Source organism: Balaenoptera musculus, chromosome 17 (genome assembly GCF_009873245.2).
Source record: "Balaenoptera musculus isolate JJ_BM4_2016_0621 chromosome 17, mBalMus1.pri.v3, whole genome shotgun sequence".
Lineage (NCBI taxonomy): Eukaryota > Metazoa > Chordata > Mammalia > Artiodactyla > Balaenopteridae > Balaenoptera > Balaenoptera musculus.
The window spans coordinates 78,086,174-78,103,976 of record NC_045801.1 but is presented as its reverse complement, the minus strand read 5'-3'; positions in this window follow the sequence as shown (position 1 = coordinate 78,103,976).

Here is a 17,803-nt window from a genome sequence, read left to right as displayed (position 1 = left end):
GTGTTCACATCAGGGTAAAACACTTTGCTCTTACAGAAACTATGAGCAATCTGGAAAAGATGATGGGCTTGTTTCATCCTTTCAGTTCCAGGAAAATTCAACTTCACTTAAAAATGGAAAGGTTTTGAGAGAGTCTGAGAACATGTTTTTTATTGTAGAGCGTTTGTAGAGAGTCTGAAAATCAATGTATTTTATTGCCTTTCCTTATTTTCTCTTTATTGATCATGTAGAGTTTAGACAGAGCCCTTATCAAAAGTTTTTACCAGATTGTAATGAGTTTTTTCCATCAATATGCAATGATTAACTGAGGAGGGGGGCTTCATGAGAACATACTGCCTATTAGTCCACAAGACTAAGATTTGTATCTACTAGTAAAACTTCCTTTGTTGGATATGCTAATAAATTGCCTACCAATTCCTTCTAAGGGAAGGCTCTACACTTAGGCTTGCTGAATGGACTTTCAGAAAGCTGTGGAACAGTGATTCTGCTTCCCTTGTCCATGGCAGGCATGTGTGTGTGTCTATCCCCATAGACTTGTTTTGCCTGTGTTTCGATATTCATAATATGGAATAATCCAATACATACTCTTTGTGTGGAACTCATTTTTTCACTCCACAGAATATTTTAAAAATTAATCCATATCACTTCTGGAATCTGCAGTCTATTCCTTTTTATTGCTTATTAGCTTATTTGAATATTTTTCTTTGGTGGAGTGAATTCTTAAGGCTTTTTTCATTTATTTTGTTGGGTCATGTGTCTTTTTACTGTCAATTTATAGGCGTTGTTTACACATTTTGGACGTAAACCGTTTATCAGATAGAAGCATTCTGAATATATTTTCACCATCGGTAGCCTGTGTATTCATTATCCTGATGGCATATTTTGATAACCACAAATTTTAAATTTTTATGAAGCCCAACTTATCAATTATTTCTTATATTATTAGTGCATTCAATTGGTGTAAATAATCTTTGTCTACTCTGAGGCAAAGAAGATGTTCTCTGTGATTTTTCTAGAAGCTGCATGGTTCTAATTTTTACCATTAAATCTATGATACATCTCAATTTTTATGAATGGAATAAAGCCAGGCTCAAGGTATATACATACTTAAATCAGATTTATTGAGGTATAATTTACATGCAATAAAATTCACCTTTATCAAGTGCACTTGACGAGTTTTAACAAATGCATATAATCACTTAACCTCTGCCACAATTGAGGTGCAGAATATATTTATCAACTCAAAGTTTTCTAGACCCCCTTTCCAGTGAACTCTTTCCCTTCCTCTTACCCTGAACCCCTGGCAACTGCTGATACTTTTTCTGTCCTTTTAGCTATACGCTTTCTAGAATGTCATATAAATGGAATCATGCAGCGTACAGTCTTTCCTGTCTGAATTCTTTTACAAAGCACCGTACTTTGGACATTCATCCATATTTTAGCATGTATCAGCAGTTCATTCTTTTCACTGCTGATTAGAATTTGAATGCATGGATTTACTACAGTCTGTTTATTCATTCACCAGTTGAGGGACACTTATTTGGGGTGTTTCCAATTTGGGGCTAATAAAGCATCTATAAACATTTGTGTACAGGTATTTGTGTGGATATATGTATCCATTTCTATAGATGTGAAATTGAATCATATGGAAACTGTAAGTTTAAATTAATAAGAAACTGTCAGTCTGTTTTCCAAAAGTGACTGTATCATTTTGCCTTCCCACCAGCACTGTATGGGAGGGTTTGATTGCTCACAGCATCCCCAGTACTTGGTATTTTCCGTCTTTTTAAATTTAGGCCATTGTAATGGGTATGTAGTGATGTCTCATTGTGGCTGTAATTTGCATTTCCATGATGACTAATGACAATGAATATCTTCTCATGTGTTTTTGGTTACTTAGATATCTCCTTTAGTGAAATCTTTGTACAATATTATTTTTTAAATTAAATTGAATTGTTTGTCTTCCTGTTTTTGAGTTATAAGAATTCTTTACATAATATGGACATGTCAAAAAAAATGGACACGTCTTTTAGCAGTTATGTGTTTTGCAAATATTTTCTTCCAATCTGTGTGTGTGTTATTATGAATGCATGTTGAAGTCTGTCAAACGCTTTTATGCATTTATTAAAATCATTTTATTGTTTTCCCTTTATAGCCTGCTGAAATGATAATTTATCTTGTTTGATTTTTTAATATTAAGCAAATTTTGAATTCCTGGGATAAACCTCACTTGATAATTATGTATTGCCTTTGCATATTGCTGGATTCTCTTTGCTAGAATTTTGATAAATATTTTTACATCTATGTCCACGAAGGCTATTGGTCTGTAGTTTTTTTTCTTGTACAGTTTTTTTTCTGGTTTTGATATCAACATATGTTACCTTCATAAAATAATTTTGGAGGTATTCATTTCTGTTCTCTTTTCTGGAAGAGTTTGTGTAGGATTGGTATTATTTCCTCCTAAAAAGTTTGATAAAATTCATTAACAAAACCTTCTGGGCAGGAGTGTTTTTTGTATGTGTAAGTATGTTTATAATTATGAATTAAATTTCTTTAATAGTAATGGCTATTCAGGTTACTTATTTTTTCACAGTGAATAAACTTTAGTACCTTGTGCCTTTCAAAAAATGTATCCTTTGGACTTCCCTGGTGGCGCAGTGGTTAAGAACCTGCCTGCCAATGCAGGAGACACGGGTTCGAGCCCTGGGCTGGGAAGATCCCACATGCCATGGAGGAACTAAGCCCGTGTGCCACAGCTACTGAGCCTATGCTCTAGAGCCTGCATGCCACAACTACTGAGCCCCCGTGCCACAACTACTGAAGCCTGCGTGCCTAGAGTCTGTGCTCCGCAACAAGAGAAGCCACCGCAATGAGAAACCCATGCACTGCAACGAAGAGTAGCCCTGGCTCGCTGCAACTAGAGAAAGCCTGCACGCAGCAACGAAGACCTAATGCAGCCAAAAAAAAAAAAAAAAGGTATCCTTTTCATCTAAGCTATACAATATATTGACATAAAGTTGTTCATAAGATTCCTTTATTATCTTTTTAGTGTTTACAGGATCTGAAGTGAGGTTTCTTCCTTCTACATATGGTAATTTGATTCTTTTCTCTTTCTTGTTGGCTAGAGGTTTACAATTTTATTGATCACTTCAAATAAACATTTTATCTTATTGATTTTCTTCTTTACTTTTCTATTTCACTTTTTTTTCCCCTCTTTTCTGCTTACTTTAATTTGCTCATTTTTTTCTAGTTTCTTAAGGCAATAGCGTAGGTCAGAGGTTGGCAAATTACAGCTCATGCCTACTTTTATACAGCCTCTGAGCTAAGAATGGTTTTTATATTTTAAAGTGTTGTAAAAAACCAAAATACATTCAACAGAGACCGTATATGATCCACATAGCCCAAAATGTTTACTATCTGGTCATTTATTTTTAAAGTTTACCAATTCCTGGCTTAGATCATTGATGTGAGATTTTTTTGGCCTTTTTAAATATGAGCACTTAAAGCTAAAAAATTCCCTTAAGTCACTGCTTTAGTAGCGTCCCACAACTTTGTTACATTAAGTTTTCTTCTTCATTCAGACAAAAGTGTTTTCTAATTCCCCTTGTGATTTCTTCTTTGCCCTATGGATTATTAATTGTTGCTGAATTTCTAAATGTTTATAGATATCCCCTCTCCACTTTTTGATTATTGATTTCTATCTAGTTAAATCCTGCCTTAGTCAGAAAACATGTTTTATACAGTTTTAATCCTTTTAAGTTCATTGAGAGGTAAAGATCTAGAATAAAGATTATCCTGGTAAATAGTCCATTTACACTTGAAAATAATTTGTATGCTGTTGTCTTTGGGGGTTTTATATATGTCAATTGTGGAGGTTCTTTTCTCAATACAGATATCTGGGTTTTCAGCACCTTTTGTTAAAAAATACTTGTTGAAGAATATGCTCTTTTTGCCCATTTAATAGACAGAGTGCCTTGGCTAAACTTCAATCGACCGAGTATCTGTGGGTTATATACTGAACTCTCTAATCGGTTCCATTAATCTATTTTTCTATCTTTACGCCAGACGCACATTCTTTACCGTAGCAGCCATTGATATCAGGTAGTGTATGTTCTTCAAGTTTGTACTGCTGAAAAAAAATTTGAGTCTTCTAGATTATCTGCATTTTCATATTTAGTTTAGAAAAACTTGTCTATTTCTCCAGAATACCTGCTTAGAATTTGTGTGGCATTACATTGAATCTGTAGATCAATTTTGGAGGGAAAAATGTCTTCACATTGAACCTTTCAATCCATGAATGTGATATAATTAGGCTTTCTACAATTTCTCTCAAAAATATTTTACGGTTTTCATTTTAAAAATAGCAGCTAATAGGAATTATGCATTGCTTATAAAAGCATGTATTTTGCCCTTCTGGCTGTATTAAAACGTCTTTTTTCAAACTTTCAAGATCAATTTTTTTCAAACTGTAGAAATGGTAAGAATCTCTTGAGCATTCACCCCTTGCAATATGAGAGTCTTTTAGCAAAGAAAATGTCCTACAATTTCCTTTGAATGTTGTTATCAAATTTGACAGTAGTATCTACTCCAGTGACTTCAGTGGGAATTCTTTAAAACAACTGGAAGTATATCATAATGTCATTATTGTGAATAGAGAGATGAATAAGTTAAGTAGAAATGAAGATGATTCTAAAACTGAACAATTTCTGAAGCTTCAAAGCATAAGAGTTGAGTTGATATAGTTTTTATTTTTCAGTACTCCACTCGTCCTCTTTATTTTCCTATTTGCAGACAATATGATTGCTGTAGAGGCGACGTTATAAGAATCTCATCTTGTATACTTTTAATCTGAATGAAATTATGAAAAAGGTTATTGAAGAAGAGCCTAAAGAAAGCCAAACTACTAATAATCTAGAATCATCAGAGATGTAATCTTGCTTGAGAGTGTGTTTGATGCAAACAGATTAATTTGTGACTATTCAATGTCACAGCACAGTTTCCTTTCTTCCGCATCCAAAGTGAGTGATGGGTTCTTCATTCAAATAGGTTTTTAAGACAAAAAGTAGCATATTTACTTGATTTGATTAATATCAAAGTTGGAATTCCAGAAAGATACTTTCCAAAATGACTATATCAACTGAGATGTGAAGTCTAATAGTTAATGTTGTAAGTAAATGACTTTAGCTTTAGAAACCTAATTAAAGCAGGGCATGGAGATGACCTTCTAAATTAAGGTCCAGACAGCCACGGGCTCAGAGCTGCATTGTCCAGGGCCCACGCTTTGGTCCTCTGTGGCATTGGTCTCATGTTTTACAGTGCAGTGAGCAAGGTATTTCCTTTCCGAGTCTACACCACACTTAACCAGAATGTGCAGGTATGTTGGATGCTCTGTTAAGTAGCGTTTGCAGAGTCCTGGTCTCAGATTTGGCAGCAGCAAGACAATGCCACCCTACTTAGGAAGTACCTCCTGCTGGTACAAGATACTGTCCTTCTTTGTCACCAACCTTGAACAGAGCAAGAAAAATGTGCTGTTACCTCAACTAGAAAATTAAAATGTAATTAGCAACCATGTTTTTCTCTACATTATTTAAACGTTCATTGGTATCAGTGAGTTTTTCAAATATGAGTTCCAGTACTGTTGGATCATTTCCCATAATAATTAGCAGCCTTAGCAAAAAAGTGACATAGACATGTTAGGAGTAATCCTACATCTATTATAACTGTGAGGAATAAAGAATCTAAGGAAATGATGTTACTGGAAGATTTGTAAGCAAATGGCTCAGGAAAGTTTTTATAACTAAACATTCATATCTGAAAATTGAGGCTTTTTTTTTTTAACCGAAAAAGATAACTTCTCATACGCAAAATGATTTGAAGGGAAATCCACTCCACTGAAAACTGGTGACATATTTATAGAAGTAATATATACTTCCTTTATAAATAGGTACAAATGTAAACTAACAAAGAGATCTTTTCCTTGTTTATCTGGCAATTTTGAAGTATTATTATTAACCTTGTAGAGTATCTGCATTTATTAATTATGGCTTAGTAAAGAGGAGATATTGAAATAATTGATGTAAATAGATGGCTTATTTAGAACTAATTTGATCATAAACTTTCAACTTGAACAGCCATCTCACCATGTTCTAAAGAAAACTGTATTTCAGTGGAGATATTTGCAAGTGCCTGTAATTTTTCAGGGTTACAGACTTTGGGACAATTATTTTTATCATCATCATATATAAATATTTAGTTTGCAGCATTCACTTTGTTTGGCCCAGGCAAATTTTAATGAAGCATTACTCCAATATAATATATAACTTTCTACAAATTACTTCAAGATAATGCAAGTTGTTATAAACGTTTTCCCATGAAAAGATTTCTAAGTAACTACAAAAACACTAAATTCTTTTTTGGTTTTTTGGGGGCCGGGGGCACGCCGTGCAGCATGCGGGCTAAGTGTGGAGTCTTAGCCACGGGACTTGCAGGCAAGTCCCCTAAACCCTAGATTTTAAAAGACCCTCAGAATAAAAAGGAAAGGAGTTCTTATTGCGCAAAGAGCATTGGATTTGGAAACAGATGATCCAGGCTTAAATCCTGGCTTCTGGGTCAAGGTGCTTAGGAAGTTATTCCGCTCACTCTCTGTCTGCACTCTCGATTCTCTGTCTGCCTCCGAGGTGTAATGCTAAGAGCTGCGTGGTCTGGGCGCACCTCTGAGGGTCCCACAGGATGCTGTTCATGGTGGAAGCATGGCTGTGCCTTCCAGCCTTCCTTCCTGCATCACTCCTCCCACCTGGTGATGGTCTCTCTCCATGGTACCTCTGCTGGAGGGTTTTTTTCTGAACTTCAGCCTCGCCTACTGGCTTACTTTATTCCAGTCTGTTTTGAGGTTCATCCCTCTGAGCTTAATGTTATAGTTTCTATAGCTCTGTTCTCAAATTCAGTGATTTTATTCCTTCTGCAGTGTTGAATATGTTAACCTCGCCCAGTGATTATTTTATTTCATATATTCCATATTTTATTTCTAGAAGTTTCATTTATACACACGTACACATATCCTCAGTACGTTGGTGTTTCACCATAAATCCTTGAGCACATCTGTAAGATGTATAATTGCAGTTTAGAAGTTCTTGCCGGATACTTCCATCATTTCTGACTAATTTTCTTACTGCTTATGGATCATAATTTGCTGATTCTTTGCATGCCTAGTATTTTTTTGATTGGATGCCAGATGTTGTGTATGCTACACGGTTAAATGTTTAGATTTTGTTATTTTGCTTTAAAAATGTTAGTTTTCTTTGGGGACATCAAGTAAGTTTCCTCTGGATTGTGTTGATACTTTGGGGGATTATTTTAAAGCTTTGTTAGGGCAGTCCTGCCGTATCCTTATCTCTAGAGCTATTTTAGCCCTTTTAATATCTACTGATTTCCCCGAGTTTTCAACAAGTTCTTTATACTCTGCTGGACAGAATTCAAATGACTGTGTGAGCTGTAGGAATTTTTCCGCTCATAGCTCCTGGCACTTGCTCTTTGCGTGGATGTGTAGAGTTTCACTTTTCACGTTAGAGGATTAACTTTCTGCCAGAGGGTGAAGGGGCCATCACAGCGAGTTTCTGGACCTTGTCCGGTGGTTTTACCTGATCGTTCCAGGCACATCCATCTCCCGGAGCTCCATCTGTCTCCTCGAATCAGCCCAGAGACTGTGCTTGCTTGGGATTCCCCTCCTCATCCGTGGTCCAGACATTTGCAGGAATCACCCATTGCAGGGCTCACCCCATTGGTCTCTCTCCTCTCAGGGGTCACAGTCCGGTGCTGCCTGCTTTCCCATGTCCTGAAATCATTGTTTCTCATATTTTGGCCAGGTTTCTAGTTATCTGTAGTGGAGAGATAAATCTAGTCCCAGTCACTCTAGCAGAAGTTGAATTTTAGGAATATTTGAAAGCCAGAATCAGCATTATTTCCTGATGGATGTAATGCATGAGAGAAAAAGAAGAGCAAGTATGTCACTTACAGTTGTATGCTGAGAAGCTAGAGGGATGCAGATATCCCCAACTGAGGGGAGTTTGTGGGAGAAGAAGGTTTGGGGGGGGGGGGAATCTCATTTTGGATATGTTAATTATGACTCATCTATACCTAGTGAAATGGAGATGTTGAGTAGGCAGTTAGATGTATATTCTCTGGGGTTCAGGTGAGAGGTCTGGGCTGAAGATATAATCAGGGGCTCCCGGTATATATGGTAGTAATGTACTCAACAGAACTCTGTGATCCCTGGGGGACCAGTGTAGAGAGAAAAGGGAGGAAGCCCAATGGAAGGGCCCAAGATGCTCTGTCATGGAAAAGGAATGTGGCCCTGGGGGCGCCCTGGCCGGAGGGACGACCAGGTGTGGAGAAGATAGGTGGCCTGTGGTGGGCGCGTGGCCAGGCGGGGGCTGCAGCCAGGGTGGCAGGGCTGCCAGGCCTTCACGGTGAAGGATTTGGGGGCTCCGCTCTCTCCTCCGTGTTGTTGGTGGTTTGGGGGGATGCGATGGCCGACAGTGTCAGTCTTTCTCCAGGACCTGCCAAGGGGACCAGAGGCTCCGTGTGGGGCGTGTGGACCATCTCAGAGCTGGATGCTTGGATCCAGGGACAAGGGGACGAGCAGCACTGAAGAAGGGCAAGCCGTGTCCTGGCGCGGTAGACAGAGCGGGGTACGCGAAGCAGAGGCCGGAGTACAAGGCTCATGTTGTCCCCGGAACGTTCCAGAGCTGCCTGGGAGTGGCAGAGCGTTCTGTTCAGTCTCCTCGTGCTTCATCGAGTGTCTGTTCCTGAGCTCCAGGCAGTGACCGCACGCGGTACTGGTGACCCATCGCTACGTGGAGACGTTTGGTCGCAGCTGGGACTCCTCCTTACATCAGTTTTCAGGGCTCATTGGAGGCTCCGCAGCTTAGCAAAGTCATCAGTGCCCTTTGCTTTCAGGAAGCAGCCGACCTGGCATCTGAGGAATCCGGGAGGAGCTGCATTCCATCCTTGGTGTCAGCGAAACATTGCTCACACGCTTTTCATCTGTTTGCTGCGGCCGCTTTGCTTCGTCCAGGGGGTGTGGGTAAGTGTCCTTCCCCCCACCTCGCTGGCCAGCTGCTGAGGCTTCTGCACGGGTCCCTCCCCACTCACTGCACTGCTTCGAACGTCGCTGGCTCAGTAAAGGAATCGAAGCGCACCAGCGGTTGCCAGACGTACGAGGACTGGCCTTGCCGGCTCGGGCGGGATCGCCCTTGGCTTTCCTCACTCGGTGCAGTCCTCATCCACCATCCCTGTCTCCTCTCCTTTGCGCACACCAGCTGAATGGGCAGCAAAGAGCCGCGCCTCTTCTCCTGGTGGCCTCCTGACGTAGTAGACGCCTCCCCAGGCCGGCTGCCTGCAGACGGTCCTGAGGGTTCAGCCTCCTCAGAGGAGACCCCTTCGCCGCATCCGTCCCTGCGAGCTGAGGGCTGAGGGCAGGGCTGGGACTGGAAAGACCCCGGGGCCGCTCTTAGCCCCCATTCACCTCCCCACCCGGGAGGCGGGACCCACTCCCGCCAAGGGCCCTCTGCATATTCCCTCCTCTCTGAGGAGCTGGGAGTTTTGACTCTGGTGCAGGTAAGGCAGAATCTTCCCGAAACCAGGATGTGGGGTTTTAACTCCGATGAGACTGCAAGGACCACAGGTTCCCCTGCAGCTCCTCCCCAGCATTTGCCAGCCCGCCTTCCTGGACGGACTTGATGCTTTGTTTTTCTCCCTGTGCCGTTGACCTTCTCGCCTCCTCCTCCCACTGCCCTCCACCACCCTTGGATGGATGGATTTTGTAGTTCTAGCTGTCCTGTTGTGTAGGTGTGTCAGGTTTGTTGTTCTTCTGTGAAGCACATACACTGGATGTTGAGGGTGAAGGAGTATCTCCGTGGCTTCTGGTGACTCCCGGCACCGCCCCGTCCTGTGCTGACACATCTGCAAGGCCTCCACTATCTGGTATCTCATAACTCAGGTTGGATTATAGTCTCTTTTGCCCCACTGGGCGGGGCGGGCGTGGGGACGAACCAAACAGCTCAAAGAGATGAGACAGGAAGAAAGAAAGACCTCACAGACAGGTTGTTGGCTTTTGAGGAGTGATTTTCTCTCTTCTCCTTGAAGGAGAAAAAGCTTTTCTCACTGGCACATTTAAAGTTCCCCATCTCAGGGGAGGTACCAGTTCTGGACAAGAGTCACTGCAACACAGGATCCTAAGAAAACCTGAACTTTTCCAACTGGAGATGGGAAATTTATTGTTGGCCACTGCCAGGTCTGTCTGGTATTTCAAAGGAATACTGCGTGCTGCAAATAGGAGCTGGAAGTAAATTATTAAACCCCAAATCTCTGATTGTTAGGCGCTTTTGTCATTTTAAGAGACTAAATATGGGGGCGGAAGATGCAGAGCTCAAAACAATTGTACAATTTAAAATGTCACCATTAAACGTGGGAGCTACTCTCCCTCCTCTGCCTCCACCAAGAAAGTGAGTCTGCCACTAATTAGCAATGTAACCCCTGGTAATTCACTTTATCTCTGTGTCTCAGATGCTTCATGTGTAAAACAAAGCAGGTGAACTGATAATATCTAAGATCTCTTTTAGCTTTGAAATTCTCTTCTACCTTTTCCACCTATACAGGCCATTGCAATCAGACAGAAAACTTAAATTTTAAGTTCCAAAGTCTTCCAATAATGTTCAATGCAAGGAATTTAAATAAAATAAGATACAGTAAAAACACATGTAAAAATGAATGGCTCTGAGATTTCAAGGTCGACTTCACTAATTGCTGGAAGAAAGTTACAGTGAAAAATAAAGAAGCAAAGATCAAGGCTAAAAAAGAAAAAAGAGTAGGTGGCAGAATATATAATTGTACAGAAGGTTTGAGAATATGCAGACTAAAGAACAAGTTTAATATGAAAATGTCCAAAGAAAGAGTCTGAAAGGGGCAATTGAAGGTCCAGAGTAAGCCAGAGAACCTCCAACTGAAGAAGCCGTAAATATACAGAACAGGAAGAAATATGGGGCATATAAATCCATTAAAATGCTTATTTAAACAAATGAAGGCTATAAAACTTGAGATAACTAAAGAAGGAGTAAGGGAAATAATTAGCATTTACTGAATACCTATTACTTGTCAGGCGTGGGCCAGGCAGTTTATAGCCTATGTAATTTACAAGTTCATTGGAGAATTAAAAGAAACGAGGACCACCATGAAAAATGACTGTCTATTATGCACAGGCATTGAGCATCCAAAGTCATCTCGGGTGGTGGTCTGAACTCGGTAGGGTTTCAGCACAACCTAGTCATCTGTAGTTTGAACGCTCTCAGGTGACTTCCTTGCACAGCCAAGCTGGAAGATCGCTGATCTCAGGCACACCCTTTGCCTTGGGAAGTTTATGTTCCGTTGGTGAAACGATGCATTGCTGTAATTGTGCACAAGACAGGGAAGGCTGTGGAGATGTGCGGAGACCCCTGGAAGAGCTAGAAAACAGAAAGGAGAGGAGAGACAAAAGCAGTCCAGGGGCTGGACCAGACGTGGCCTGCTCAGGAAGCCAGGCTAGACAGTGTGGATTTTAATTAGGATAAGACTAGAGAGGAAGATAATGTCATAATGGACTGGTTTAACTACTGGTCAGGGTCATATCAGAATTGGAGCCAGAGGGTTTAAGGGTCTTCGGAGAGTCACCCTACAAGCAAGTTACAATAGGCCAAACGCTGCATCCAGGTGTGGTCCACGCGTCTACCAGGTGTGAGAGCAGGCGGCACGCAGGTACTGCAGCAGCTGGGCAGTGCAGGGCAGTTCTGAGGTGTGTGTCGGCGGGAGGAGAAGATATGCAAGTGACAATCAGGCCAGCCAACAGGTCCCGGTCGAGAGGGCGGGGTCCAGAACTCAGCGGCTCTCACAGTTTTTTGCGCCTACGTGGGCTCAGGGCCTCCTCGGAAGGGAAGGGCAGTGAGGTGGAGGGAAGCCGAGGTCTAGTAGCACACCCAGGGGTCCACACAGGACCCCAGGCCCCAGGCCACTCTTGGGTGACCTATCCTGATGGGAATCAAAATAATAGCATTGCCATAGCAGCACTATTTGCAATAGCCAAGACATGGAAGCAACCTAAATGTCCATCGACAGATGAATGGATAAAGAAGATGTGGTCCATATACACAATGGAATATTACTCAGCCATAAAAAGAATGAAATAATGCCATCTGCAGCAACATGGATGGACCTAGAGATTATCATACTAAGCAAAGTAAGTCAGACAGAAAAAGACAAATATCATATGATATCACTTACATGTGGAATCTAAAATACGATACAAATGAACTTATTTACGAAAAAGAAACGGACTCACAGACATAGAAAACAAACTTATGGTCACCAAAGGGGAAAGGGCGGGGGAGGGATGAATTAGGAGTTTGGAATTAACAGATACACACTACCATATATGAAATAGATAATCAACAAGGTCCTACTGTATAGCACAGAGAACTATACTCAATAACTCGTAATAAACTATGATGGAAAAGAATTTTTAAAAAATGATAGTGTCTACCTCATAGGGCTTTTTTAGGACTCACAGGTAAGGTGTGTGTACCTATAACGAAGAAGTGCTCAGAGGGCTTAGAAGAGGCTCCGAAGGACTAACTTTGTTGTTGCTACCCTGAGCTGGAGATGAAGACTAGCCTGGCCGAGGATGGAGAATTATTTTTAAGGGAGGGGGGCAGGAGAGATGCAAGGTGAAACAGGAAACGAGACCTGGAACTGCAGGGAAGAAGGGAGAGAGGACCGCAGGTCACACAGCAGAGCACAGGCAAGTGGGTGCTGGGGACGGGCTGTGGAAGCTGCCCAGAGGGACCATGGCCTCCTGACCGGGACAGCTGTGGAAACAAGGACACAAGGGGGATGGGAGGGGGGGCGGAGAAGAGGAGTCAGAGGTGCTGGGATTTGGAGCTAAAATGAGAGACGGGGTCAGCCCCCCAGGTGGAGCTTTGGGATCAAACAAGAAGAGTGAGAGAGAGGATGGGGTCATGGGGGAGCAGCGAGGGGGAAGGTCCGGGTGGGGAGGGGAGGGGAGAGACAGCAAGCGGGGGGCGCCCAGAGGGCTGGGGGGCCAGGGAAGGGACAAAGGGCAGCGCTATCCAGAGCCTAAGAAGGCGGCTGGAAGGGTTCCCATGTGGTAGGTGGGCACCCAGGAGCTGATTGCGCCCGGCGTGTGCGAAGGCAAGAGCCCCTGAGCTCTGAACTCTCCTCCTTGGTGAACAGAGGATTGACAGGTGATGGATTTCTCAGGCCCTCTGCTCCTGTGAAAAGCCGTGCAGAATCAGAGAGGTAGGGCGGAAACCAGGCTGGGGAATTGCAGGCAATTTTAAAAGGAGACAGTGAGCGAAGAACACGGTGTTTTTCAGAATATTTAAGGTGAAAGGAATTTGTGTAACAGCGTCAAGGACTAGCAAAATCACAGAAAGGTGATCCCTAACCAGAGGTAGTGGAAAAACAGAGCAGCCTAAGGCAATGGGCATGAGAGAGCAGAATTAGCAGAGGGAGACGATGCATGGACGATGGATGGATGAGGGGTCCTTTCCCTCAGGTGTCTCTGCGGGAAACGTTCTGCTTCTTAGAAACGGAGCTGAATCCACCAAAGCCAGAGAGGTCCGAGAGCCAGGACCCTGGGTGCCATGGAAACCAAGGGAGTCCTTTTTGGAGAGTATAAATATACATTTAAATATCTTGGGGATTTTGGTTAACTGCTTGTGACTTCCCATGGTCTGGTCACAAAATTACATTCTCACGTCCGTGTATTAACCTTGCACTTTACTCGTTCAGTTTGCTCCCACTCTGAGGGGCCTGGTGTGCAACTGTTCCCATATGCGAAGTGCACTTGAGTCTCCATGTTCAGGGAGATTAGGAAAAATGAAGTTTAACTGAGCAAAAAAAAAAAAAAGAAAAGCCTGGAACGGTTGTGGTGTGCTGGCAGTGATCAAAATTCACCGTTTCTTTATTTTCAGGATCTACTTCACTGAAAAACTGCTCCAGGCAAAACTGAGCTTCGCCTAAGGGCCCGGCAATTTATGGAAGCACATTTAAAGGACAACGGTTTAGAAAAATCTCTTCGCAGATAATCATTCAGATCATTTAGTGGGCTTGGGCCTTTCAGAACGAACAGAAAATTTCTCCAAAGAAAGCTTTCTCAGGAAAAGATAATTGCTTTTTCATGGATGATGGTGGTACTAACAAAATGTTTTGTGTTCAAGAATGAAAACCTTGGACTTAACAAAAACCCTTTGGATTCTAGCCCAGAAAGTCTGACTGCATTTTGATGGAACATTTACCGAGCATATCTGACCCACAGAGCTGGCCAGACATAGCTCAATATCATAGAGTTTCTGAATTTGCTTCTTCCCTTAGGTCACACAGACTTCAGTTTAAGCTTAGTTTCCATCCAAAAGGCAATAGTTGGCCCTAGGCAGACTCCTTCTTTCACTATAAAACAAAGGCAATAGGGAGTCTGAATTTTGGAACCCAGGAAAGTTCCTTGGCTGCGAACCAAGATCATTATTTCGTATGATAACCATTTTTGTACAGAGCTTGATCACTTACAAATCATTTCAATAGAAGTCATGTCTTCACCCCTTTTAAATCATCCAGAGAGGGAGTTATTACCCTCATTTTCTAGGTGAGAAAAACATGGCTAACATAAGGTTGTTCAATTAGCGAGTGATTCAGAATACAAGTGTACTGCTGCCACGGCGCCATGCGTTTTCCACGCCTCATAATTCGTTCACTTGTCCATTCATTTATTCCACAGACGTTTGTGGAGTGCGAAAAAGGGGAATGCTAAAAGGCATGTCTTGACCACAACTATATGAGCTCCTTCCATATAAGGAGTTTGAATTTTCTTGGTCATAGCCCTCCAAAAGTGACCCCTCCCATCGCCAGCAAAATAAATGATAGCCTGTTAACAGTGGCAGGATAATTCCAGGGCTGGTTTACTAAGAAACAGAATGGAAATAAATACAGTCTATGCTATGTAATATTTTCTGGGTTTCTAAGGTGATTTAGGGTAGATGATGGAATCAAAAAGTCGCAGGGACTGAGAAATTTGTAGGGAAGAGAGCACGAAGGGAAAGGCAGGAGACGGGCTGGCAGAGAGAATCTAAAGCTCTGCGGTTTCACTGTGATTTTTTTTCTGCCTGGATCCATGTCTGGTCAGGAAAAGAGTGAGCACCTTCTCTGAATCTATAAAATTGATAACTAATCTGAAGTTTAAAATGGAGACCATCACGGAAATATTCAGGACACGTGGTTGACATAGACTTGTGGTCGACTCTCCAGAGCTGAATTAAACATTGAACCCGTGGACTTCTTTTTGGACAGACCTTTAGAAGTTCTCCACGGTCTTTAGACTCATGGGAATTAATATAATGAAGACTGTGATTTTAATATGTTTAGAATTAAAACCATGCTAATGGTCTACAAGAACTATGGGTTCTCAAAATTTTCGTGTGCATTCTCCATACTACAATGATTGTAATAAGAACCACTCCATTTTATTCTGTTCATTTAATTATTAGACAAGTCTTTTTTAAGCACCTGCTAAGTGTAAGACACTTTGCCAGGTTTTATGGAGAAAATAAAGATGAAAATGACCTCAACTGTGGTTTGTGAACCCTGAAAATATAAATGTGATGTACTTGTGTAACACAGGACTTTTAATTGAAATTACTTGAGCATTTAGATTTCTGTACCTGATATTTGATGTATTCCTTAGGGCAAAGTAAGGACATTTAATACTCAAGCCACAGTGTTTAACATCTCAGTTCTACAAACAGTTGTGGCCCGAATTCGATGGTTTCCACACTATGCTAGTCCTTGAGGAGAGCAGGTAAGTAAATCCTCCCTTTGTTATTAAGCTCATTGAGACCCAGATCCGTGGCTGTTAACACCAACCAAATTCCAGACTTTTCTGTGGTCCTTTAGAAATGCAAGGACCTTCCACTGCGCCCCTCCCTCAGTGCTGATTCTGGACAGGTCTTGGTATCCAATATTTTTTGTGGCCAAACTTCAAAGTTTGTGAAGAGCCATTCTCTATTCCAAGTCCTTGCAGGTCCCTGCATTCAGGGCACAAATGAGCAACGTAGCGTGACTCTGCTTTATTTCCAGAGACTTCTGGTTTCTGGTCTGACATGTGACGAGCTCAGAAGTGATCACTCCCCGCCTCACAACAAGAAAAAGACGGAGGAAAACTGAGAACCAATGGCTTTTTGGGATCCATCAGAGAACTGAGGTCACAGGGCAGACTACCAGCCTGAAAGCTGAAGAGGGGGGAACAGGGAACCAGAGCTTGCTGGAGCCGAAGCTGCAGCTGGCGGGAACAATGGAAGGAGAAGTGACTAATTCCTGTGAGCTGAGTGTGGACCAGCTCGAGAGAAAACCAACACCCCTGTGGGCCCAGTCTTGGCGGGGGCGGGGGCACATTTGTGTGAGTTTTTTCCCCCAGGAACCCCACCAGGCTCTCAAGATGAAGATCAGGGAATAATCCATGCTTGCTTCAAGCCGGAGGAGGGGAAAGTAACCATTCTGAAATATACCCAGAACATCTGCTCTCATTAACAGAGGCCTGCCATCAGAGGAAACTATTTCACCAGAGCCTAACCAGCTTGGGTTTTACCAGAGTCTAGTCAACAACAGGGAAAGGAAACACCCAACTTCAGCGCCTCTAGTCTTCTTATCCCACCAAAGAGGGTGAAAAACAGCTGAGAGGCACCTGTGAAGGTCAGAGCCCAAGGACATGGGCTGATACTTCATGTAGGAATATGGAATGGCTCTCCCTCCCCCAGTTTACCACTCTAGCAAAGACTCCTTTGTGATAACAGAGGATTACAGCTGAAAAGAACTGCACGGCTCAGACTCTATTTTAGGCTCTCCAAGAAAACCCTGAAGACAGCAGGGGAGGCAAAACTAGGATAGGTCACAGGAGGAAATGTTGGTCTCTGATGCCTACAGCTGAGCAGGTAGTAAACACAGCCTAACTCCCAGCCAGATCAACATCAAGCCTCACCCTGAAAGCACATTCACCTTAGCTCTTCTCACCCAGTACATCATATGTGGCTTTCAACAACAACAGCAAAACCCAAGGCTAAAAAGCAAAAAACACAGACCAGATAGGAAACCAAGTACCCGAACCAGACTCAGATAGGCCAGAGGTTTTGGAATTGTCCGACCAGGAATTTAAAATAACTATGAATAATATGCTAAGCGGACAGAAAAACAGAAGAGTGGACAAAAAGCAAGAATAGATGGGTAGTGTAAGCAGAGAGATGGAAACTCTAAGAAAAAAATCAAAAGGAAATGCTAGAAACAGAAGCACTGTAATGGAAATGAAGAATGTCCTTAGTGGGTGGACACAGCGAAGGGGTAAACAATCAGTGAACTTTAAGGCACACCAAAAGACACCTCCCAAACCACGAAGAAAAGAGAAAAAACAATGGGGGAAAAACCATAACTGAATATGCAAGAACAGTGAAGGGATTCTTATTTTTTTAAACAGACCTTATTTTTTAGGACACATTTAGATTTACAATAAAATTGAGAAGATAGTACACACCATACCTCCTGTCATCAAGTTTGCAATCTAGCAATAAAAGGAAGATCACACATATACATTGTGTATATATGAAAGTTTTTGGTAACTACCAGAAGGGTATGTGTGCACAATGTTATTGAGAGAAAGAAGTCACTTCTGGACAGAGGCCACCTGGATGTCTCATTCTTAATAGGCAACAGTTTA